Source organism: Poecilia reticulata, chromosome 6, assembly GCF_904066995.2.
Source record: "Poecilia reticulata chromosome 6, P_reticulata-male-v2, whole genome shotgun sequence".
NCBI classification, from domain to species: domain Eukaryota; kingdom Metazoa; phylum Chordata; class Actinopteri; order Cyprinodontiformes; family Poeciliidae; genus Poecilia; species Poecilia reticulata.
Genome location: NC_088835.1, coordinates 2209816 through 2236711, shown reverse-complemented (window position 1 = coordinate 2236711; position 26896 = coordinate 2209816). Strand labels below are relative to the sequence as shown.

General features: G+C 43.8%; 1 long non-coding RNA gene across 1 annotated transcript; it reads right to left on the bottom strand.

Annotated features, from left to right (window-relative positions):
- Window positions 1-1309: 1309 nt before the first annotated feature.
- On the bottom strand, window positions 1310-23336 carry LOC103470750 (uncharacterized). Its single transcript, XR_014087749.1, has 3 exons — window positions 23141-23336; window positions 2607-2688; window positions 1310-1723 (listed from the first exon to the last, which is right to left on the bottom strand). It is a non-coding gene; the product is annotated as an uncharacterized LOC103470750 (long non-coding RNA).
- Between the last annotated feature and the right edge of the window lie 3560 nt (window positions 23337-26896).

Here is a 26896-nt window from a genome sequence, read left to right as displayed (position 1 = left end):
CATACCTCATCACCACATCCAATTATGGATGTTGACCATCTGTTTCTGATTCTGCCGTGCCCTCGCTCAGAAATGACTCATCCTCCACTGTTTCTCCTTCTAAGTCATTTTTGTCTTACAAAACATAATCAATGTTTTACTTTGTTGACATTTTACTTCAGTATGTTTCTTCCTCACTCATTATCTTTTAATTTTTAATAATCAATACTTATTATACAACAATCAAGTTGTTCAAACCTCACTTTCCATACTGTATTATAACATTCAGCTGATTAAAAGTACAGAACATACATTTTTGATTATACATTACAGACATTCCTTCATTGGCATGTATTATTGTTATTGTAAACTTGTTACAAACCATAATCATCATTAAATCATTATACAAGGTTTACTGTTATTTCTCAGGCCTTTATTCCGTTTTCTGCGTGTACCTGGACAGATCTCACATGCTTATACCAGGTTTCATGAGAATCTGTAAAAGTGCATCAAGGGGCTGATATGCAAGTTGTGTCCATTTAGTATTTTGGACTGCAAATTACTGAAAACCAAGGTTATTGACTGGATAATGTGTCACATCTGTGGTGTTTTGTACGGTAATGTTCATTACGGTAGAGCCAGACATTGATGCAACATTGCCAGGGTTAAGGGGCTGGGCTGGAACTGAAGCAGGGAAAAGGTGAGGGACCATAGAGATGTACCCTGACATGGGGGGGTGGATGCTTGGGGCTGGCACAGCAGTTGTAGGGTTAGACCTTTGAATGGCGGGAGGAACGGTGTGTGTTGTGGGTATGAAAGATGGTGTTGGGAAAGGCAGAGGTGCTGGAGGCCTGAACTGTGGTGTCTGGGAAGGCAAAGGTGCTGGAAGTCTGAATTGTTGTGTTAGGGGAGGCAAAGGTGCTGGAGGTCTGAATTGTTGTGTTTGGGGAAGCAAAGGTGTTGGAGGTCTGAACTGTGGTGTCTGGGGAGGCAGAGGTGCTGGAGGTCTGAACTGTGGTGTTTGGGGAGGCAAAGGTGTAGGAGGTCTGAATTGTTGTATTTGGGGAGGCAAAGGTGCTGGAAGTCTGAATTGTTGTGTTTGGGGAGGCAAAGGTGCTGCGGTTCTGAATTGCAGTGCTTGGGGGGGATAAGGTGCTGTGTGTCTGAACTGTTGTGTTTGGAGAGGATAAGGTGGTGTGGGACTGAATGGTGGTGATGGAGGAGATATTGGTACTGCAGGATGTGGCTGACCAACAGGGGAAAACACTGATGTTGCATGCCAGGGCTCTGGCATTGGGAATGGCAATGGAGATGTCTGTGCAGGGCCATTACCTTCATTAACACTCTCTTTGCTTGAGCAGAGTGAAATTAGCATATCCCTCTGCTCAATCTGCAGTGCTCCTGACAGGACCTGGAAATTATCATCTAGTTTATCATTCATCTTACTAAACTTATCCTCATTAGAGCCAGACTTAATGAAGCCTTCAATAGAATTGGATTTGTGGAATTTTGTCATTAGTTGCTCTGCAGACACCAGTGTAATGCAGAGGTCATCCAGAGCTTGTTGAACTATAGAAGAGATTTGACCAGGTCCCTTTTCTTTAATGGCTTTAACAAGTCTCTCCAGGGTTTGAACTCTTTGGGCGATTCGTTGACAGCGATTTTTGTTGACCTTTGCATTATCAGCCCTATGGTAGATGGTTGTGCATAGGCCAAAGATACGTTCTAGAATGTCCATTATTACCTGTTAAGACAGACAGACAACAGGCAAAGATGTAATTATGTCATAACTTAAGAAGAAGTTTATAACTTGCTAGTTAAATAAACTGGGGAGAAACAAACTAGATAGCAGTCAACTGGCAGTTTGGAATGTAGCTTAGCCAAATAACCTTGACCATAGTCCAATCAAATTTCATTACATGGATTGTGAAGTCATACATTCAGGATAAATTGGTCTCCCAACATTGAACGTATAAAAATAGTTTCAGACTTCCATCCATCCATCCATTTTCTTACAACCTTGTCCCTTGGTGGGGTCGAGAGGGGTGCTGGTGCCTATCTCCAGCTAACGTTCCGGGCGAGAGGCAGGGTACACCCTGACAGGTCGCCATTCTGTCGCAGGGCAACACAGAGACACATAGGACAAACAACCATGCACACTCACACCTAGGGACAATTTAGACAAACCAATTAACCTAAGTCATGTTTTTGGACTGTGGGAGGAAACCGGAGTACCCGGAGAGAACCCACGCATGCACAGGGAAAACATGCAAACTGCAGAAAGACATGGGCTGGGAATTGAACCCAGAACCTTCTTGCTGCAAGGCAACAGCTCTACCAACTGCGCCACTGTGCAGCCCCCAAGTTCAGACTTAAAAAGCTTTATTTTTCTTTTGTTGTTTTATAAACTTGTATTGACAAATGAGATTCGGACATAGTTACTTTAAATATATATTAATAAAAACACAGACATCACTTGTAAATATACCAGATTATAACCCAAGGCAAATTTGGTAGGTTGACATCAACGCATGACATATTTACATAAGGCAACAGGTACAACAAGACTCCACTGAAAAGTGGAAACACAAAAATTTAACACTCATCCATGCACTGATTCTCTTTACCTAATTATTTTGCTGGGCTATGGAGGGGTGCTGCCTGTCTGCAGCGGTGGGTGAGAGGCAGGGCACACCCTGAGCAGGTCACCTGTCCAAAGATCAAAATAAAACAATAAAACACATGGGGAAACATGTAGTTTTGTAATGTGAAAGAAAGGATAAACGTAAGAGTAACCGCAATAAACATGACTGATGAATGTTTGTCAATAGAGATTGCATATTTTAAGCTATATCTCCAATTGTTTTAATGTAAAACACAAAAAGTAGTTCTTCCATAATTCGACTTTTAAGAAAAACAATTTTTGGGAACAGAAGGTTGCTTGTGAAGTTGACCTGAAATCCCTCTTTGCTAGGGATTTTGTTCTGAATGGTTTTGTTCTAGTCATTCATACTGACCTATGAAAAGTGCTTTACAAATTCACCCAATCGCACTCAATAATGTCCATAAATTTATATTCAAACACACATATAGGCAGGCAGACTTGAGATATTATGTAAGTACTTTGGTGACTTCTTGTATTATAATTTATCCTTGAAATTGAAGGTTTAAAGCGTAAATTCAAGCTCGGAAGACTCCAATCGACTCCCCGGCCTCTTCCATTACCACGCCAATGCTTAAATCAACAAGCACCGGAGTGCAGCCACTCAAGCCAATCACCTCACAAGAGTTCCTTCAAAAGCACCAACAAAAATGGGTTCTCCAGCCTTTCAGCCGCGCTTTGACCCACCTCCTCCCCATCTCCACCCCCATCCGGACGAGCACCTTCAGCTGGGCCAGAGCTTCAAAAAAGAATGCAGTTTAATAAATCTTTCTAACTGATGTTTTTTCTCTGTGTGAGTTTCTCCAGATTGAAATGTAATGTGTATGCACTCAATGTTAATGCTGTCTTGTTCTTTGAACAGTTTTGATTTGGGATTTGGTCAAATTAGCTTCTTTTGCACAATTTTTGCAAACAGTTGTTGAATAAATTGGACATAACATAACAGAGCAACTCCAACACGCCAGGAGCGCCGCCAGGAATCTTGGGCCCCATGACAAAAAATTTGATTGGGTATTGGGTCCTCCCACCCCCTGCGCAGCTGCTGTTACAATTTCTTGAGTCTATAATGTGACCCATAAAAAGCATCACAATTGTAAAGGCTTGCAACTGCCTTGCTTTCTTTGGTCCACTACTAAAACTAGCACAATATTTACTGCTTGTGAATTTTACATGCAACAGTCGACATACAGTATGCAAGTAGGTTGCTTAATTTTTTTCTTAGTTTTAGATTACTGAAATGTCTCTCCCCACGAGCAACAGTCAAAAGCAACGAGCAAAATACATATAAAACAATCCAGACTTCTCAAAAATGCTATGTAGTTGCATTTTATGCAAGCTGCAGTATGTAACTTTAATAAAAAAAATGTTTTCTCCATATTTGTTAAAGCTGTCACCATGTCGTGACAGTTTGTTATGAGAGACATAATCTGTGTAATCAATCAATCTTCTCCACCTCCTTCCTGAACTACTATTGCTAGCTAAAGTAATGCACCGCTCTGACCAATAAGGAGGGTCTTAGTGTTATTAATCAACTTCATTCACTCACTGCTAACTGTGTTAATGGTGGAGAAATAACATGTCATTTCAGAAAAATTGTTTATCTGCGCTCATTGGTAGCTATGCTAACTAGATTGAGCATTGCATAGCACAGGCTATGCTAGCTGCAGCGTAGCACAGAGCAAGGGGGTGGAAGGATGAGCAGGCACATGAGATTGTGATTGACAGCGCTAAAACTCTCCTGTCTCTGATTGGTTGTTTCTAGAGAACCCTGGGAGAAAGCAGAGGAAATACATTTTTCACAGATTACCTCTCATACCATACTGTCACAACATGACAGTTTCAACAAATATGTGGGGGAAAAAATATATTTGTATAAAAGTTACATACTGCAGCTTTAATTTCACTCAGGAGAGGACGGGTCAGGAGGGACGTGGGTTTTAACTGCTGCTGACTGACTTTACCTGTGGTAAAAGGTACAGGGAACAAATTAAATATATGAATATGTTGGTAATTTTATTCCTCAATTCATTAAATGCTAGTGTGACGTCCCCCTCCACTTTACATGGAGGGATCCATCAGTTATTAATTGTTTTGTCCCGAGGCGGAGCAGAAGGTGCGGGACCAGGATTCGCCAGGGCCAGCGCGTCCTCGCTATAAAAGCAGCCTGCTCCAGCGCGTGAGAGAGAGGAGAGGAGTTGAAGTTGGCTTGGAGCTGAGTCGGCTTCTCCACCCAGCTCTGCTCTACAGAGATGGCTATTCCCTGACCTGCCTGCCCACCCCGTCTTTGTTTGGGTTTTTTGTTTGACCTTTCTTTTCTTTTGCAGGACTTCTCCGCTCACCACCAGCTTCAGAGATGCCATCGTGCACAGGGGGCCGCCCACTTGTTGCTGTTAGGTTCTGTTTGTTGTATGTGTTGCTCAATAAAGAGCATATTTCTTGTTGAAGGCCGTGTCTCCCTGGCTTTTGTTACGGCTCAACGAGCCGGGTCGTAACAAAATGGGGGCTCGTCATTAGTTGAACTTGGTTGCGCTTGAATAGTTTGTTGTTTTTGGTTAGATTTCGGTTTCTGGAATTTTTTCTTTGTTTAAATGTCCATCGTTTGTTCGAGACACGGCTTGGAATTATTTTGTGGTTGTTGGATGGCGTAATTTTTATTTTCTTTATTTTTTCGGGTGTGGCGCTTCATTTATTTATTTTTCTGTAATCAGTGTGTTGAGTGTTGATCGTGTGCACTTGTTTGCAGCTTTGGTCCCCTGATAGGCGATAGAGGTGTGGCTCCTTTAGGCTTCATCTGGTCGTTATTTTTTGTAGTGTCGCTTCGAGGTGGTTAGTGTTAACTGTTTACACCAGTGTTTCTCAACCTTTTTCGGGCCAGCGCCCCCCTAGCCCTAATCCAGGTCCCTCACCGCCCCCCACCAAATAATTTGTAGGTTACTTTGCACTGACAATTATTTTATTAATAATATTACTATCATTATTGTAGATGTTTTGAATCGGCGCACCGATTATGTTTTCCAGTACACTTCGCGCCCCTTACGCTCCTTCACCTCGCGCACATAACGGGGTATTTACGGGGTAGCGAGTTTTGCCCTAAACGTATCGGCGTCTGGAGGAGGGGGGCTGGGAGAGAGGCGAGCGTATGTTTCTACGCTCCTTCGTGGGGGGCGCCGATTTATGTTTTCGCATCCACCTGAATAATGTGTATAGTTGCGCCCCTGCCCATGACATTTCAACAATATTTTACTTTTTATCTGGAAATAGTGTCTGTTTATTCTTGCCATACAGTCCTCTGTATTAATTACTGCTCGAAAGGTCTTGCCATACCAGTTTATTCCTCCGTATTTACTTTAGTTTCTTAGTTTATTCTTGCATTTTGTTCTTCATTCATTTCCATTTAGTTTCATTTGATTAGTATTATTCTCTCTTGGTTTATTGATATGTCCTGGTTTAGTTTCTTTCCTGTTGCTAGATTTATTTTATCGTTTATTGACCATCAGTAATTTTCATTCATCACCTGCTGCGCCTCCTAATCGTCATGTGTTGATTTTTCACTGTTCAGCGTCGGATTCTCTGTTTTTATGCCATAATTCACATCTAGTTCGTCACTCCGTTTTATGTCCCGCTTCTCCTGTTTCAGAGTTTTGCGCAATGTGAGCGGTTTTTTTTGTTTGTTTGTTTGTTTTTTTAACTCCCTAAGGTGCAGGGCAGTCGGGAAGCGTATCGATGGGGAAAAGGAAGACTGACATGAACCTTTTAAAACAACGGAAACAATTTCTGCATTCTGATTATTGAAATTTTAAAGTGCTGTGTTGTTCTATCACCCCGTTTCATACCCGACCACTTACAGCACCGGTGTTAACGCTACAAAATGAACGCTCTCTATCGAGGTATCACCCATGGAGGGATTTCTTTATTTAAATGGGTTCATTTTTCAGAGGGATACAAAGTGAGGGTATCGTGATTTTAGTAATTACATGTTTATAAGAGCGATTTTCTGTTGTCCTTCCATGGAAGCGGGCAGCTTTCAAACGAAAATAAAACACTTTTTAATATAAATTGCTGCTTTGACATGATCACAGAACTGCCAAAACATATGTAGCCTACATAAATACCAGACAAAGTGAATCACAGCAGCGTCATCAGCCGCTGTAACGCTGAACTGATGCGGAGCTGCGCCATGAAGCTACAAACACTGAATATAAGAAGAGCTGCCATCGATACCGTTGCAGCCAAGCATGATTTAATGTTACACAATACAGTTTTACCAAGTTGTTCAAAGTCTAAACTGGTATTGTTGTGGATTTAAGGTGTAAAGTTTACCTTCGACCAAACGCCCCCCAAAGGCATCCCAGCGCCCCCCTTTTGTAAAAATGTCCGCCAGCGCCCCCTGCCGTCCTCTGAACGCCCCCTGGGGGGCGGTACCGCCCACGTTGAGAACCGCTAGTTTACACGGTTATCTCGGGAGCACGTCCGTGGGATTCTAGTTAGGGTATCTGTATAGATTTCCGTTCTGGCCCGCTGGTTTGAGGTGCATAATAACCCGCCGCCAAAAAGCGTGAAGAGCAGCTGTGTGAACTTGTTGTTTTGGAACAACTTAAAAACTCAATTCCTGAGGTTGTTGCAACTTATATTTGTAAACAGAAAGCTCAGACTGCAGCTGCAGCCGCCGCACTCGCGGATGATTACGTTTTGACCCACAAATCCCAGTTTCCAACAGGGAGTGGTTTCAGGGGGGACACTGGGCAAAGCGATAATTTTTGCCGTCCTACTGGAGTGCGTAAGGTGGAAGTTAAACCTCCTGGTTCTTTTGACAGTAATGATCGGTGTAACTACTGCCATAAGCGTGGTCATTGGAAAGCGGATTGCCATCTATTTAAGTCCAGAGCTCCAACATTTCAGTCCAAGCCAGAGGGCGCTGGTTTAGCAGCACCTGTGTTTACAGGTGTAGAGAAAGGAAAAGAATTGCCGCTCATAGAGCGTTTGGAATCATATTTACCATTTATAAGAGATGGTTAGAAAATACCTGTGAAAGTACTTAGAGACACTGGTGCGTTTAATTCATTTATTCAGGCGGATGTATTGCCTCTCCCTGAGCACGCTGAGATGGACAACTGTATTCCTGTGAGGGATATGGGTTTGAACATCTTGTTGGTTCCTCTCCACAGAGTGTTTTTGGAGTGCCAGCTTTTTTGTGGAGAGGCTTTGCTGGCGGAGCGGCCTGCGTTGCCTATTGACGGGGTCTCTGTCATCTTGGGTAATGATCTAGCGGGTTCCAGCATGTGGACAGATGAATTACCCGCAGCCTCATTGGGTAGTGAGCTGGTGTCACAAAAGTTGAGTCAACAAGAGAAGAGTGAGCGTGAATTTTCGAACGTTTTTACAGCTTGTGCTGTGACTCGAGCTATGTTGCGCTCTCAGATGGACAGTGAGAAGAAAACACTAGATGAAAATAAAGACCACAATTTCTTTTTGCGTCTTGCTGACTTCCCATTTCCTGTCACTCGTACTGATTTGAGAAATGAACAACGTGCAGATTCCTCATTAAAAGAACTATTTCAGCAGGTTCGTCCGGAGGGTGCGGTTCCAGATCACGAAGGTGCATATTTTCTTCGAAACTCGGTGCTAATGAGAAAATGGGTGCCACATTTTGGTTCTGTGGAACATGCTGTTTTCAAGTAGTAGTTCCCTCTAAATACCGTGAGGCACTGTTGAAAGTAGCACATGATGAGTCTGGGCACGCTGGTGTTAAAAAAAACCTTAGAGTCCTTAGACATTTTTTTTGGCCTCGTTTGAAGAGGGATATTTCCTCCTATTTGGGACATGTCATGCCTGTCAGCTAACTGCAAAGCCTAACCAACCTTTGAAACCCACTCCTTTATTACCTATCCCTGTTGCAACAGAACCGTTTGAGCACCTAATTGTTGATTGTGCAGGTCCTTTGCCAAGGTCGCGATCTGGGGCTTTCTATTTGTTTACTGTTATGTGCCAAAGTACTCGATATCCGGCTGCTTACCAACGGGTAAGCAGCCGGATATCGAGTACTTTGGCAGATAACAATAACAGCAAAATCTGTGCCCTTTCTCAGTTCATCTCTGTATTTGGTATTCCTCAAACTATTCAGTCGGATCAAGGCACAAATTTCTCTTCATGTCTTTTTGGCCAGGTGCTAAAACAGCTTCGTGTTAAACACCACAGATCTACGGCTTACCATGAAGAAAGTCAAGGAGCGTTGGAGCGTTTCCATCAGACTTTAAAGTCATTACTTCGCGCTTATTGTATAGAACTGGGGAAGGACTGGGAGGATGGGTTGCCATGGTTGATGAGCAGCCATAGTTGGCTGCTCGGGAGGTTACTCAGGAGAACATTGGCTTTAGCCCAAATGAGTTGGTGTTTGGACACACTGTTAAAGATCCCTTAGCAGCTGTGGCAGCGGAGTGGAAAGAACCAGAACCACCCCAAAATCTGATTGACTACGTGAAAGGTTTTAGGCATAGACTGTATGCAGCGCGGAATTTGGCTAAAGAAAAATTGTCTGCTAGCCAGCATAAAATTAAATCTTTATTTGATCGTCGAGCAGTGGAACGCTAATTTTTGCCCGGGGATCAAGTTTTGGCATTGTGCCCCATTATTACATCTCATTTTCAAGCAAAGTTTTCTGGCCCATATACAGTGTTAAAGCGACTCTCTGATCAGAACTACCTCATTGAAACGCCTGAGCGCAGAAAAAATACTCAATTGTACCATGTCAATTTGCTAAAACCATACTATGCGCGAGATCATGTGGAAAAATCTTCTGAGCACATACGCCCAGTTTGTGCGGTTAATGAGGTTTGTCTGGACGCTTGTTTTAATGAGGAGACAGGTACCTTGGACAGCGCCATGACGCACGGGCGTCTTTCAAACTCTGAGTCGCTGCAGAAATTGGATGTATTATTATCGCATCTTTCTGAACACCATTCAAAGCAATTGAGTGAGCTGATTTATAGCTTCCCGTGCTTGTTTTCCAATGCTCCTGGGCGTACCGTACCACTTTGTTTGAACATGATATTTATGTGGGTCAAGCGAGTCCGATAAAACAACATTTCTATCGTGTAAACATGGAGAAACGAAAATGTCTTGATGCAGAAGTGAAATATATGTTGGATAATGGGATAGCTGAGCCATCTTCGTCTAGTTGGGCATCTCCCTGCATTTTGATTCCTAAGCCGGATAATACATTCCGCTTTTGTTCTGACTATAGAAAATTGAATGCTGTCACAAAGCCTGATTCATTTCCACTTCCCAGAATGGATGATTGTGTGGATCAAGTGGGTTCGGCTAAATTCGTTAGCAGGTTTGACTTGCTTAAAGGTTACTGGCAAGTTGCGCGGGAGTTGGCTGCATTTGTTATTCCTTCTGGGTTGTATTCACAGAAGGAGTGGTTTGACGTGCATGTGGTGATGGCCTCCACCATTTATGGGAAAGATCTAAACAATATTTGCAGTTGATGGTCAAACAAAGAAAAAAAACTTGTGTCCATGATCTTTCGGACCAAATGTTTGTAACAGAGATCCAACATTTGGATCTTTATGACCAAATGTTGAGCTTTCATCGAATGTTGACCAGAACCAAGAAATGGACATTCCCGTCACAAATGCCTGGCCCTAGACAAACATACAAATTAATCCTGGCCCACCTAGCACAGCGACTTTCCTGCTCTCTCTCTGGCTCTTTTGGTGCGTTCACACCAAACGTGTTTTGAATGTCAAGCCCATCTGGTTTACATTCAAAGTCTATGTGGAGGTATGTTAAGGGCCATGGAGGAGCGTTCCGAGCACCTAGAGCGGTGCGATTTGAACTGTTTTTATGATGTTCCACATAGACTGGGAATTTAAACCAGATGCACCTGATACTCAAAATGATTTTGGTAGGAATGCACCAAAAGTGCACACGTGTCAAATTTGAAGTGTGAAGGGCGTTTTTGACATGCGTTACGCGTTTGGTGTTAGGGCACCATGAGTCTGTCTCTTCATCAGATTGTCCTGGATCTGATGAAGTTCCCAACCAGAGGCTGATATTTATTATCCTCATCTTCATCTGATAACTCCAGATCTGAATTTCCCTCTACTATCTTGTGGAGTATCCTGTTTCACGTCTTTCTCCTACAACAATGTGGAGTCATTAAATACACTGAAATAGTCCTGATGTCCATTATAATTGACATTCAGAAAAGGTCTGTTATTTCTAAACAGAAATTATCAAATTGTTTTCACTGGTCAAAATATTATTATTGGTATTTAATTAACAAGAATATAAATAATTATCATGACAAAAATAACAAAAGAAAAAAATATTTGACTCGTCTACCCTCTTTCCATAAAATGTGGTTTCTGGCAGGTAGGCCATTTTGATTTAGGAAAAAAAGAGACTTCCCGGTATGCAACCTATCACATGACACATTCCTGGAAAGCCCAGGATGTCCTCTAAAAAGTACTGTAGGGCTAGAAAGGGTAACTCAAAGTATGAACAAAAAATAAACTTCAAGAGACCTAAGTCTATGGGCCGGGTCTCAGGAGGATCTCTTCACACACAGGAATCACAGGAATTATTGTTGATGATAAGAGGCATGAACACAGTAAAAGACTTTTCAGGTAAATTAATTTGTTTCCATTTTAGAGAGGGGGAACAAATTTTATCAGGCGCTTAAGATATTTTGTTCCCCCATGCTAACTTTGGCAAAAAAAGAGCAAATGTTTTCAAACTTGCAGGATTTCTTATTGATGATAAGGGGAACGAACACAGTAAAAGACACTTTGCAGGTAAATTAATTTGTTTCCATTTTAGAGAGGGGGAACAGATTTTATCAGGCGCTTAAAATATTTGATTCCCCATCCTAACTTTGTCAAAAAGAGAGCAAATGTTATGAAAATCACAGGAATTATTGTTGATAAAAAGAGGAATGAACACAGTAAAAGACTTTTCAGGTAAATAATTTGTTTCCATTTTAGAGAGGGGGAACAGATTTGATCAGGCGCTTAAGATATTTTGTTCCCCCATCCAAACTTTGGCAAAGAAAGAGCAAATGTTATGAAAATCACAGGAATTATTGTTGATGATAAGAGGAATGAACACAGTAAAAACTTTTCAGGTAAATTAAGTTGTTTCCATTTTAGAGAGGGGGAACAGATTTTATCAGGCACTTCAGATATTTTGTTCCCCCATCCTAACTTTGGCAAAAAAGAGCAAATGTTATGAAAATCACAGGGTTTCTTATTGATTATAAGGGGAATTAACACAGTAAAAACTTTTCAGGTAAATTAATTTGTTTCTATTTTAGAGAGTCCGGACACATTATTTCAGGCAGCTGAAATATCCATTCTCTCCTCTTCTCCAATAACTTTGAGAAATAAAAAGCACCTGTTTCCAAATTCTCAAAAAATATTATGTGTGATAGCATACTAGACATTTCCTTAATCCAGTAATATCATATTTTACATTAGAACGGGATTTACCATAAAGTTTACACTCTGATCTTTTCAGGAAGTCTTTATTTTTGTGCCCTGGTATCGGCCAGCTTCCCTCCTCCTCCTTTGTCAGAAATGAAAAATTATAAATGCACACAACGTGTTGGAAATCTGTGTTTGTTGACTGACTTTTATTTGTCAGGCTTACGAGACAAAAGCTGAAAAAAAGATCGATTCACTTCGCGTTTAAAATAACACAAAACAGCGTAAAAAGACCTCCACACAAGACCTCGTTTATTTATGTATGTATTTTTATTTCGATAGCTGCCGATTAAACTGAAAGTTACAACATTGACATGATTATATGAGTAGTTTTTACCGAGAAATCGATCAGAAGCGCCGTGAAAATGGTCAGATCCGCCGGATCCACTTCTCTGGCTGCAATGCGCGCTCCCGACAGAGGGGTAACAGATTTTCACAGGGGAACTGAATTTCTCACAAGACCTGATCTCCAACCTTAAGTTACCGTTAGAAACGGGTGACAGAACGTCAGTGTCCTCATCCGGAGTTAAGCTGAATAAAAACAATGCGCACCCCCGGTCGAATTCACTTTGGTCAATGGAAAGAGAAAGGTCTTTTAAGTGACGGCCTGTTGCAGAGTATATGCTGTAAAATTCTCTGACCGATATCCCGCGGTTGAATTGGGGCTGGAAAGCTTTGGCAGGGATTTGTCTGCCCTCCTGTCACAGCGCCAGGTATTCTGCGTCCATGTGTTTAAAGTTGAAAGGCGACAGGTCTCTCCGTCCTGTGAAAGCTTCGTGGTGAACCATTCCTAGAACGATGTACTTTGGCATGGCGCCCAAAAAGAGGTTCTCTTGAGTATATATCCAGTGGCGCAAAAAGTGGGTATGCAGGATATGCAACGCATAGGGGCGCAGCACCAGAGGGGGCGCCAAAACCCCGTCTGGAGGGGGCGGCGCGCCGATGATGTTTTCCCATACACTTCGGCGCGTGTAACGCTCCTTCACCTCGCGCACATAACGAGGTAAATGTAGCGAGTTTTACCCTTCACGTATCGTCGCCTCGGGGGGGGGTGAGGAGAGCGTCGCTCCTTCACCCTGACGATCCTTCCCTCGGGAGGTTGGGTGGTGGGGGGCGCCGATCTATGTTTTCGCATCCACCTGAATAATGTGTAGTTGCGCCACTGTATATATCCTCGAGTTTTCAGGCATAGAATATGTTTTAACGCTAACTCTGGAAAGCGGGTACAACGCATTTCCTCGCATTAAAGCAGAAGCGTGGCCTAAACGGACCGCAGGAGAAACTGAGACTTTTTTAATAAAAAGAGAAGCTCCTAAAATTCTCAATTGAAAAGTCGAGTAGCGGGCACCCATCAGACAAAATGCGTTGCTGGCTCTTGTTAATTTAATTCTCAGGTCCACTGAATTAAGCATCGCCCTCTCACAGAAAAGTAAACCAGCGTGAAGCGCCCCTAACAGGTGGAGTTCGTTGGATTCTGAGGTGAAGAAGGCTTTTTTATTTAAACCAGCGTTCGGACCGTCGGTTACATCAATAGAGTCCATGGCACCTGCTGTGTCTTTGTAGAACAGCCCCGCGCTAAATTGACTCTGGTCTCAATAATCGCCCCGTATGGGTGGGTGGAGCTTGACTGAGATATCAATCGGTCTCCCAGTGTAATGTCACATTGAGAAAATATGGTGTTAAGAGGATACTTAATTAATCCCACATCCGCATCGTCATCCAGGTTACTGCCATCTGCGTTGGTGATCTTGACGTGTAGATGAAGCAGGGTGTCGTTTAAGTCTAGATATTTCTGAAAATAAATCCAACTCTGCTAGGGCGCATTCGGCCGATTTGTCATGCAAAAGAGCCATTATTTTTTAATGAATCAGCTGTTAGTGAAATATATCACTGCTGGGAGCAGACTTCCTTCCCTTAGCCTTGCTTCTCTCTTTTGATTTCGTTAGTTTAAGCGATCTACGTTTTTGTGAGTTCTGCACGCGCTCCCCCGGCGGACGCTTCCTCGCCCTTCTTGACAAGAACCTTAATTCCTGAGCCTTCTTGATTAGAACCAGATAATTTATTCATGGCTTTTCAGATTACGTCCGTTGCAATGTTGGTTGCGGCTTTTTTAAAGTGGGGTTTAGCCAACGTGAAACCTGATTTAAATAGAGGCGACACAAAGCGGAATAATCTTGAAAATATCGACCCGATCCCCCGGCCATGCATGGTAGCAGATCCATAAAAACCCGGTAAAGCTCCGCCTACTTGGTTATGATAATAATGGACGAACCGGTGAGGGTCATCCCTTAGATTTATCAGTCATGTTAGCGCAGATTTATACGGTCCTGCTGGGGGGTAAAAAAGTAATAATAAATAAATAAATAGTCTCATCCACGCTGCAGCGGCGAGCTCTATGAGTGAATGAATGAACGAACTTGTCATCAACCGTTTTTTATAGAAATGTTTCTGACCAGAGTTCATTCTGTTATTATCTCAGACTTCGTTGCGACTTTGCGGGTCGAAAATGCAATTTCACAATTGTCTTTCCATAGTAAATTTTATCGGGACGTTCTGGTCTGATTTTATCTCTATCTCTATATTTACAATGTGTTTCCGGGTCACAGGAAGATAATCGGGCGGGTTAAAAGTCTGAGTAATTATATCTCCAAATTTCGCTGTATCTTTTCAGCGACTGTAAATAGTTCGTCTGTTTTAGTTCATACCGTTTTTCAAACATACCGCGTGCACTGGAAACTCTGACAAGATCCCCTTCTTTAAATGCTCCCCTGGATGGTTTGCAGTAGCTGTTGGAGGGTTTAAGATACAGATTGTGGAATACTTGAAATGCGTTTTTCTCATTCACTTCCATGGGGGTCATTTTAATACTAGAATGGTAGCTATTGTAACTTTAACTATCTTATTCTGATGAGCGCAGTTTAAGAAATCAGAAAATCAGACTGGAGCAGTCAAAATTTATTTTTTTCTTTTTATTTTCTTTAATTTCATAAAAATGGAATTCAAACATCAGACTGGACAGTCAATTTTTTTTAATTTTTTTTATTTAATTTAATAAAAAATGGAATTCAAACTGGTTTAAGAAAAGATGTAAAATCTAAAACATTTGTAATAAAATGCAATAAAAAATCTAGGGAGAAACTAAAACATTAGTAAAAAATGTAATATAAAAACATTAGCAGAAAAAATTTAAGAAAGTAAAACATTAGTAACAAATGTAATATAAAAAAATAGCAAAAAAATCTAAAACTAAAACATTAGTAAAATGTAATATAAAAAACATTAGCGAAAATCTAAGAAACTAAAACATTAGTAAAAATGTAATATAAAAACATTAGCAAAAAATCTTAAAACTAAAACATTAGTCAAATGTAGTATAAAAACATTAGCAAAAAAAATCTAAGAAACTAAAACATTAGTAAAAATGTAAAATAAAAACATTAGCGAAAAATCTAAGAAACTAAAACATTAGTAAAAATGTGATATAAAAACATAAGTAATAAAGACTAACATTGTGAGGACTTAATCATCATACTGAGAATAGCTGTCTGAAACATGTCGGAGCCGTCTGAGCTTATCGTCAGTAGTCATGCCTTCATACATTTCGCTAATTGCGGTCTGGAGCCTGAATGCGGATTTCAGTTCACATAACACTGTTTCAGCTATGATCTTCACCGCCGAATCGTCCGCTTGTATGTTGTGCTGCTTCAATAGATTCTGAACAGCCGGAATGAAACGCAGATTCAGAAGTTGCCGTGTTATTCCATAAAAATGGAGTTGGTAAAACTCTTCCTCGGATTTTTCAAAACATTGGTGCTGAAGTTGACTTGGATGGTCGGTTATACATCCATAACAGGTTTCTTTGAGGTGCTTCAAACAGGTGAGGTTGAATAAGTGAAGCTGTAATGTTCAGACCTGAGGACCCGAAATTTCAGTCAGACACAAAGTAAAAATCAATAAGTTCTTTATTGAGGACCAGGGTATGGGGACGGGGAACCACGAGCAAGGAACAGGAACCTCTGAGGACAGAGAAACAGGTTAGAGGGTTGTAGGTTTGGAGGGGAAGGCCAAAAGTTGTAAAGGGAAAAGATCACTAACCTTCCTTGTGTTGTGGGGGATGAGGGATCCAGGTAGCACAGTGGAAGAGACAAGTGGCACACCTAGGGAAGGACAGGACTAGGAGGCACAGGGGTTTGGGCAAGCAGGACAAGACAAACGTATCTGAGGGTCAGGCGAAGAGCAGTGGTCAGGTCACGGAAAAAGGGTCCAGTACTTGCAGGCAATCTCAGGCAGACAATATCCAAGGGCGAGGCAGGAGGCAGAGGTCAAAAGGCAGAAACAGGGTCGAGACCAGAAAACAGAAGCCAGTGAAGAATCCGACGTGGGCAAGGCAAGGCAGGAAAATCCAAGGGACAAAAATGTGTTCGTGATCGTGGTCAGGTCAGGAAGAAACGCTGGATATCTACTCACTCAGTGGCTTTCAAAAATCTGGCACCGTCTGCCTGCCTGAGAGCTGAATATAACTGCTGGTGAACAGGTGGAAGACATGAGCCTGATTGTGCTCCAGCGCAGCAGCATGCAGGTGAACCAGATGAGCTTGATGAGAGGAGTACTGAGGAGAGAAACATAGCAGGCAGACGGGCCAGAAACATGACAGAAGCAGGCCGGTCTTGACTACATTTATGAGCGTAGTTGACAACCAGCCATCAACTTCGTCCTGATGTGATGCTGGAGAAGGCGGAGGGGTCGATGGACAGCTGGAGCAATCGCCGGGTTGCTCTGCAGCGTCTGCGGAGAAAATCGGCGAGGCTGGAGGGGCCAGCGGACAGCCGGTGCAATTGCTGGCTTGCTCCGCTGTGGACGGTTGCGGTGTAGAGTGGATGAGGGGGTCAGTCTCTGAAGCATAGTCACGAGGCTGGGGTGATTCAAAGTAGCCACTAACCAAACCTGCAAGCTCCTCCGATGCGGATGGCTGGGGGGTAGAGTGAAATGGTTCAGTCTCTGTGCCATAATCCGGTATGGTAGGCATTAAAAGATTTGTAGGAGACATCGCTGAAGAAGAAGACGTTGAAGAGGAGTACAGGACCGGGGATGGTGGATGATATGGATCCATGTTGTAGCCTGTTGGAGATGCGGGAGAAAACAGACTCTCTGTAGATTGGGCGGATTCATCCCAGCATGGGGTCCACATTGCCGGTTTTTGCGAGCCGATCATTCTCTCACAGGTCGACGTTGGGAGTCTCAGCTCGGCAGTCTGGCAGGAAGAGGGAAATGAGCAATGTGTCTCGGAAACCATCCTGGAATATATAAACGATAAGGGGGAGTGTCCTCAACCACTCCCACACGGGCGGGGATATCCTCAAAAGAGGGTGGGGCCCCCAACTGAGAGAACGGAAAGCTCCAGTTTTCTTTTCACTGATAACATCTCGCACTAAGAACGAGTCTCGAAAGAGGTTAGAGATGTAACCTCCAATTTCCGTCATTATCTGAATCCAGAAATCAAACGGCAGAGCCAGCATCGTTCTGAATACGCCGACGTCTAGATTTTTAACCTCCAAAACGAACAAATCTGGTAGCGTTGGCTTGTTGTTCTTTCGTCTGGTTGCTCGCAGAGTCCAGCGACCGGTTGTGGTACTTTTAGATTCCCATTTTGCGGAAAACGGAATAGGACCCTTGGCTATTTCATCATCGCTCGGGAAGCAGAGCTTTCTGCCAGGGTTTGCTGTTTCATCATCATCAAGTCGAGATATTCTGGCGCGCTTTGCAGAACGAATTCCGAACAGGTGTTCGTACTCTTTTTCTTCTTCAGTTTGATGCTCCATGACTGATTCATCCGAATTATTGAAGTAAGGGATTGCAAGCCTTAACACCGCCCAATCGTTAACGGTGAGGCTGCATGTAGCGGTTAGCGGAGCTAGTTCTTCATCTTTGTCCAGCTCGTACAGGTAAAGTTCGCCCGCTTCGTATTGAAAAACGTACCCCAAAGACCCCCACACCCCGTGCGGCTCCAAAGACCACTCTCGTTTCAGTTGAGCAAATAATGCCGGTCTCTGGACCCGACACACATAAAATGCAGATTTCTTAGGCGCATCCTCCAGATGAGGTGAATAGTCAAAGATTGAGACTGGGGTCTCGCACAGAATAGAAGACCCGCTCATCGTGAGCCCCTTTGGCGCCGGGATGCCTGAACCAGTTGCATCAGACGTGGAGCACTCCTCCTGACTTGAAGCGTCTGGAATGGTCAATTTGGGATACACAGATATTGGGATCTCACATACAAGAGGCAATCCAGATGAGGACGGTCCTTGAGCCTCAGTAAGAGGATGAATTTGTTGAGCTCCATTCATTGAGTCTTCTGTAGAAAAAAAACGCAGCGAGTAGAGCTCTGTATTCTGTAACCCTATTTATACCAGTAAAACCCAAACCATGCCCCCTATCATCTGCTATGGGCCAGAACCTCGAACGTCTGGACCCCATTTCCGGACCACCCACCCACCCACCTTGCCCATCCCCCACTTCCGGACCACCCACCTTGCCCCTCCCCCGCTTCCAGATCACCCACCTTGACCACCACCTGTCAAATTTGATTGACACAAGGGTGTACCTATACTCTCTCCGCAATCATGGGTAATACTGCCGACCTGACTGCTGTCCAGAAGGCCATCATTGACACCCTCAAGCAAGAGGGTAAGACACAGAAATTTCTGAACGAGTAGGCTGTTCCCAGAGTGCTGTATCAAGGCACCTCTGTGGGAAGGAAAAAGTGTGGCAGAAAACGCTGCACAATGAGAAGAGGTGACCGGACTCTGAGGAAGATTGTGGAGAAGGGCCGATTCCAGGCCTTGGGGTACCTGCGGAATCAGTGAACTGAGTCTGGAGTAGAAACATCCAGAGCCACCGTGCACAGGCGTGTGCAGGAAATGGCCTACAGGTGCCGCATTCCCCACACTCTTAGAAATGGCTGTAAATTTACGGCGGAATTCCAGCAGTAACATACTGTTATTCCAAAATACGGTAGGATATTGTCAATTTGATGTCTTCTCTTGTCACAATCAAGACTGACGACAGGCAGTAAACTTCCGCAAAATAATTGTACAATACAGTTTTTTCCTAGGCAAGACATTTTACTTGTATTTGCATCTTAGAGAACTAGCATTTAAAGACAATATTAAACTGAAAGAAAAAAATACTTTCCATAATAAATCTTTTAGGGAATGAATCAAAATCTACAGAGCATAATCAAAAGTGTTAGATTACCAGTGTTGGTGTTGTATGTTAAAAAAACAATGTTAATTAAACATTTGTTTAGTCAAATTTAAAGATAGGTTTGTCAGTTTCCCTAAAGAGATGGTGTTTGATAAAGAGTTGCTCTCACAATCGCAACGTATCTGTGACGTCACGTGTTTGCCCAGGAGACAGCAGTATGGCGTCTTGTCTGGAGCTTATAACAAGGTAAGTTCCGCAAAGCTATTAAAACATGCTCCTTATGTTCGTTCTTTAATGTATTTATGTAATGTAATGGTGATGTATTGTCTCAATGTTTGTAACTCCCTGGCAAACATTATACCACAATGTATGCTGCGTTTATACTGTTATGTATTCTGTATCTTAATAAAGATCTATTAAAAAAGGTAAGTTTCATGTTAAGATCGTCATGTTTTTGATTTTGATTATTTTTTATGAATGCATTAACTTTCTGTTTGCGCAAGAGTATCAACTTATGGTTAACGTAAGTTTATTTGTCTGGATATCGCGGTACGACTGTTAAGTACAGGGGTGCTCAAGTCCAGTCCTTGAGAGCTGCTATCCTGCAACTTTCAAATGCTTCCCTGCGCCAATTAGCACACCTGAATCAAATGAAAGGCTGGTTAGCAGGTCTGTTCAGAGCTGATCCTGGTCTGTTGGAGTAAAATACATCGAAAAGTTGCAGGACGGTAGCTCTCGAGGACTGGACGTGAGCACCCTTGGTTTATTATTTTTGTTAGCAGCTAAAGCTAGCCAAGCAGGTGTAGCACGGGGTGTCGGGTGGTTAAACGAACATTAAAACTGTCAGAAAGGCTGTTTGCGTTAACAGTATTTAGCTACGGAGTCGTTTTCTTGAAGTTTTTGGCTATAGATGGCCAAAAACTTGGCTGGGGAGAGTGGCTGTGCTGGACCGGTGGTTGGATCTATGCGATCAAAGCTAAGCCAAATGTTTTTGTCTTTATAAATAATAATGATAATAAATAATGACATATTGGCTGACTCTTTTTTTCTTCATTAGTATGTCATGTTGATGACTGAAGCCTCTTATGATGACTTCAGCACATTTCTTCTGACAGGTTGGCAGAAGAAATGCTGTCCAGAATGTTTCTATAAGCTGACAAATTTTTATTATGCCTTATGTCTGAGTTGTGTTCATGGTAATTATTTCTGACATTTTTATGCTTTATGTTGTAGGTGGTGAAAAATGCTTGACTAAAGTCCCTGAGGGTTAGAATCCCAGTTAAACGAAGTTTAACTGAAGTCCTAAAAGGGGTGAGGGGTTTTAATGTTTTTATCTTTTTAAAAAAAATCTCTTTCTCACTGTTTATTCAATGTCACATGCTGTTTTTATTTTAAGTATGTAAAGCACTTTGAAATGCCTTGCTGCTGAAATGTGCTATACAAATAAAATTTGATTGATTGATTCTGTTGGTTCATGTGCTTCGTCCTACATCCATAGGCCACAAGAAGAATCCAAAACCCGAGGGAGGGGACCCTGGCGGTCTGATCCTCGGCTGCGGAAGCTGGCTCTTGGGACGTGGAACGTCACCTCTCTGGTGGGGAAGGAACCGGAGCTAGTGTGCGAGGCTGAAAGATTCCGGCTAGAAATAAACGGCCTCACCTCGACTCATGGCTCTGGAACCAGTCTCCTTGAGGGGGGCTGGACGTACTTCCACTGTGGAGTTGCCCACGGTGAGAGGCGCCGGGCTCAGTGCCTCCAAATCCGAGGCCATGGTCTTGAGCCAGAGAAGGGTAGAGTGCCTTCTCCAGGTCAGGCGGGTCATCCTGCCTCAAGTGGAGGAGTTTAAGTATCTGGGGATCTTGTTCACGAATGAGGGAAGAAGGGAGCGGGAGGTCGACAGGCGGATTGGGGCGGCGTCTGCCGTGAAGCGGGCGCTGTACCGGTCCATCGTGGTGAAGAGAGAGCTGAGTCAAAAAGTGAAGCTCTCGATTAACCGGTCGATCTACGTTCCCATCCTCATCTATGGTCATGAGCTTTGGGTCATGACCGAAAGAACGAGATCACGGATACAAGCGGCCGAAATGGGTTTCCTCTGCAGGGTGGCTGGGCTCTCCCTTAGAGATAGGGTGAGAAGCTCGGTCATCCGGGAGGGACTCAGAGTAGAGCCGCTGCTCCTCCACGTCGAGAGGAGCCAGTTGAGGTGGCTCGGGCATCTGGTCAGGATGCCTCCTGGACGCCTCCCTGGTGAGATGTTCCGGGCACGTCCCACCGGGAGGAGGCCTCGGGGAAGACCCAGGACACGCTGGAGGTACTATGTCTCTCGGCTGGCCTGGGAACGCCTTGGGATTCCTCCGGAGGAGCTGGAAGAAGTGGCTGGGGAGAGGGAAGTCTGGGCCTCCCTTCTGAAGCTGCTGCCCCCGCGACCCGACCCCGGATAAGCGGAAGAAAATGGTGGATGGATGGATATTTCAGTTAGTGCACAATGAATCTAAAATATGACAGTTTAATTTTTATCATTACATTATGGAAAATAATTAACTTTATCACAATATGCAAATTTTTTGAGAAGTATGTAACAATCAATCAAGCTGCTCCAGAATCAGGTCGTCTGCAAGTCATTTAGCACCACGTTCTCCACGAACATGCTGTGTGCGATAGGAGAGGGGTGACCATCGTCCGGCCACGCCCCAGCCCAGTCTCGGAAGGCGCTCCTCGCCGACCGGAGTCGGGTATCGGAGTCCGACCGAAGCGATGCGGCGCTACGGTATCGTTACGTCTAGGCGGGATTCTGACTTAGAGGCGTTCAGTCATAATCCCACAGATGGTAGCTTCGCCCCATTGGCTCCTCAGCCAAGCACATACACCAAATGTCTGAACCTGCGGTTCCTCTCGTACTGAGCAGGATTACTATTGCAACAACACATTATCAGTAGGGTAAAACTAACCTGTCTCACGACGGTCTAAAAAGCATGTCATTAATGAAGGGGAAAAAACTCAATCCAGACTTTAAGTAATATTATGTTGTGCTATGGACTGAAAAACATATTGGTTTAAACACAATGGTAAATAATTGGTACTGTGGTCTAATATAGTGTTCTGATCAGAATTCATTATTTTTAGCTTTTTTAAATTCAAACATGCCATGTAAAGAAAGATGTCCAAAAAAAAAATAAAGATCTGCCAGAAGCAGCCAAAGGTAGTGAATTGTTGACCAACTGGGTCAGAACGAGTACCGCAGGTAAAGGTTCTTACCATGATCAACATGCAGTTTTTGGTTGTGAACAATATATTTGATGTTACAAGGCAGCTGTTAAGATGTACTAAATCTAGTTGTATATCTCACAATTTGTTTATTAAACTCCGGAAGCTGTGTGACTTTAAATCCCCTTCCTGTTTCAATTAGAATGTAAGCCAAGCACAATTCATAAATGCGTGACATCACACTCCCGAAATGATTCAGAAGAAAGCTGCACTTTTTCAGAAATGATTCTCCACACTTAGTCCTCTTGTGGAGGAAATATCATTTTAATATTAAAATGTTTTCTCCTAAAAAATCCAGATCATTGGAATAAAATAAGTTGCTGTGCTTTAGAAAATAGCAGAATAAAATATATAGTTACAAGGCAAAAGAATGACATTGGGCAGATAATTAGACAGAACCAGTAAGACCAATAGTTACAAAGGGGAGGAAAAGTTCTTCCTTCCCGTTTACAGGATCACACATAGTCTGATGCCAAATAGTCTCAATATCCCTCCAAATATTGTCACCATTGGGCCATTCTCAATTCTTAGAAGTTCTCGATTATTTACCTTATGGTAGACTGTCAGAAGCTGCCTGTGTTCATGTCCATGTGTTGAAATCAAACTGGCTAAACTCAGGTTATTTCTTTACTGTCTTTTCTGTTTGGCACATATTCAGAACCAGATGCCACAAATATTTCTGCTATAGAGACACCAAAGTTTATCTCTAGGTTGAACCTGAATTTCTGGTTGGAGCATGTCAGAGCCAGTTACTCCACTGTAATTGACTGGCAGCTGTGCTGTGGCATCCACATGAAAGAGGTTCTGAAATGCTAACAACAAGAATAAACATAACAGCATTGTGACAAACAAAATAAAAGACGTTTGTTGTCATTTTTGAGAAGTTGGACCCACGTCCAGACAAGAGTAATTGTATTCATAATGAACTGAATTTTTAATTAACAACCTGAAACGGTAAACAACAGGCTTACAAAACTGCAGACTCCATGTAAGGGAAAACACAGAACCCAGCAGGACAAGAAGTCAGAACCAGAAAAACCCATACCAGGTCTAACATAAATACAATGAGGGGGTATGGTGATTACTGGACCAAGAAGCAGGTGGGAATAAGTCAATAAAGCTCTGCTTCTGCAGCATTGGAGTAATAAACCTGCTGGATGACATGGTGAGTTAGTGACGTATGACCTCAGACCAAAGTGTGTGTCCGTTTCCTCATCCCTGTGAACAGATTTCATTTGATACAAATTGTCAACTGATATTTGCATTACTCTTCATTACTCCTCTGTTAAGCAGTAAAGTAATGAACAGCAAAAGTTACTGAAAATAAAATGGCATATATGGAGCCAGACTCAGGCTGAAAATTTGAGCAGAAACTCATCTGAACCAGTAGAAAACTTTTCTGTTGAGATTTTTTCCCCAAAATCAGACACTCTGGAATCTTTGGTCTTACTGGTTTAGTGGTCAAACTGGGAATATCCTGAAATAATTTTGATGCTCATGAAGTTATAAATTTTATGTGTGCATTAATACAGCAGATATAATCTGAGAGGTTTGTGTCATGGTTGGGTCTAGTTTTCGCACTCACATGCAAGAACACAATCAGGAGGAGTGTTTGAATAATGATTAATTTTAATGAAAACCAAGGCAAATGAAAAGGCAAATCAGGATTCAGGGGAGGAACCAGGTCGTCTGACTGTCAACGAGAGGAAAGTGGTTAGTGGTGAGTTCAGGGGACGTGGGAATTTGCGATTCAGGTAGAAGATAAGGGCGTCTTACGTTCTGGAGAGTGCGCCTGGGAGTCCGAACCAGTTGTGGAGGATGAAGGGGGAATCCAGGTACCGGAGAGCTGGTGAGGAGGAGAACATTGGAGGGCGGAACGGGTAAGAGCTTGCTGCGGGATCGATCGTCAGAACTGGCGGCTGACAGGGTCAAGGTGGAACCTCGATCCCAGGGTAAACGGCGTCCTACAGGTATTACCTGTGGGGTCTTGATGGAAATCCTCTGGGGGTGGACCAGGAGGGATTGTGCACGGAGTAGTGCGAACAACAGGAATCTCCTATGGTGCCGCGAAGGGGACTCAGGGAGATCCAGGAAACTAGTGTCACCGGAGCTCTGGGCAGCAGCGGGAATCACCATAGTAAGCCAACACTCAGGCACTGAGGAGTCGGCCAGCCGCTTCTTAAATGCTGCACCGCAGTCTTCTCCAAATAGACAACAGGTGTGTCTACATGGTCGAGAACATGCCTCTCCACGAGCCCAGCCACCCGGCGACACCTGGTGGAAAGGGAGGGAAGCAGCAGGCACACCCAAAACAAAAAAAAACCCACAACGAAAAAAAAAAGAAAAACAAAACAAAGCTCGGGTCATAACAGTATCCCCCCCTCAACGGTCACCACCTGGCGACTGAGCAGACGTGGAGGGGAGGGAGGAGGTGAAGTCTGAGATCAGGGAGGGGTCAAGGATAAAGGAACGAGGAACCCACGAACGTTCCTCCGGACCATAGCCCTCCCAATCGACCAGATACTGATAGCCCCGATCTCGCCGACGAGAGGCCACGATCTGGTGGACGGAGTAGGCCGGATGTCCATCAATGACACGGGCGGGAGGAGGGGATTCGGCCGGAGGGCAGAATGCGCTGGACTGGACTGGTTTTAACTGAGAAACATGGAAGGTCGAGTGAATGCGGAGAGACGGGGGAAGGCGGAGACGGACGGCTGCAGGACTGATCACGGACAGAATCTCAAATGGGCCGATGTACCTATGTGCCAACTTCTTAGATGTGGCTTTCAAGGGAACATCACTGGTGGACAGCCAAACCCTCTGGCCGTCGGTGTAGGAAGGTGCCAGGGCTCTCTGACGATCGGCAATGCGCTTGTTTTGTGCCGCCGTGTTGTTCAGTGCGGCCATAGCGACTCTCCATACTTTTTGGCAGCTGCAAATGTGATGCTGGACTGACGTAACGGATATCATCTTTTCATCCAAGGGGAGGAGCGGAGGTTGGTAACCTAAGGAGACCTCGAATGGGGAGAGACCTGTGGCCGCAGAAACGTGACTATTATGCGCATATTCCACCCATGGTAAATACTGGGACCAATCCGCGGGATTGGACGTGGTCAGGCAACGCAAGGTAGCTTCTAGCTCCTGATTCATTGTTTCCGTCTGGCCATTAGTCTGCGGGTGATAACCGGAGGTCAGGGCTACCTCAGTCCCTAGCGCCGTGCTGAACTGCCTCCACACCTGGGAGACGAACTGAGGACCACGGTCTGATAGAATTTCCATGGGAATACCATGCAGACGAAAAACACGTTTTATTAGTAGGAGAGTGGTCTGGGAGGCAGTGGGTAGTTTATGAAGGGGAATCAGATGGCAGGATTTAGAAAAACGGTCAATAACAGTGAATATGGCGGTCATACCCTTAGAAGTAGGGAGTCCGGTGACAAAGTCAACAGTGTTGTGTGACCAGGGTCGCTTGGGGGTTGGTAATGGTTGGAGCAAGCCTGCTGGAGGCTGGTGAGAAGACTTATTCCTGGCTCAAACTGAACAGGCTAGAACAAATTCCCTTACATCCTTCTGGATGGAGGGCCACCAAAATCTTCGGTTGACTAATGCAATGGTGCGATTGATTCCTGGGTGCCCGGTCTCCCACATCATAATTTCGTTCTGGTGGGGTTAATCTGCATGAGAAGAATGCACATGGATGGGATCTGTTATCTTTGGAGACTTGAGACAGTACTGCCCCGACCCCTGAGTCGGACCCCTGAGTCCACCTCCAAAATGAACTGCTTGGAGGGGTCCGGCTGGACCAGAACGGGTGCATTAGCAAACAGGGATTTTAACTTCTGAAAGGCTGCTTCGGCTTGGGGCGTCCAGGCAAAGATTGATTTAGTTGAGGTGAGGGTTGTTAACGGTGAGGCCATCTGGGTGTAGTTTCGTATGAATCGGCGGTAGAAGTTTGCAAAACCAAGGAAGCGTTGGAGCTGTTTACGTTTCTCGGGTCTTGGCCAATCCAGGACAGCCCTGATCTTTTCCTCTGACGGTCTTACCTGTCCGCCCAGGAAGGTGACTGACTGGCGGTGAAATTCACACTTCTCTGCTTTAACATACAGTCTGTTTTCCAGGAGACATTAGAGAACCTGACGGACGTGTTTTCTGTGTTCCTCTGGAGACTTGGAATATATCAAGATGTCGTCTAAATACACAAAGACAAAATCGTTAATAAAATCTCTCAAAACATCATTGATTAGAGCTTGGAAAAATGCAGGGGCATTAGATAAGCTGAATGGCATCACCAGGTACTCATAGTGA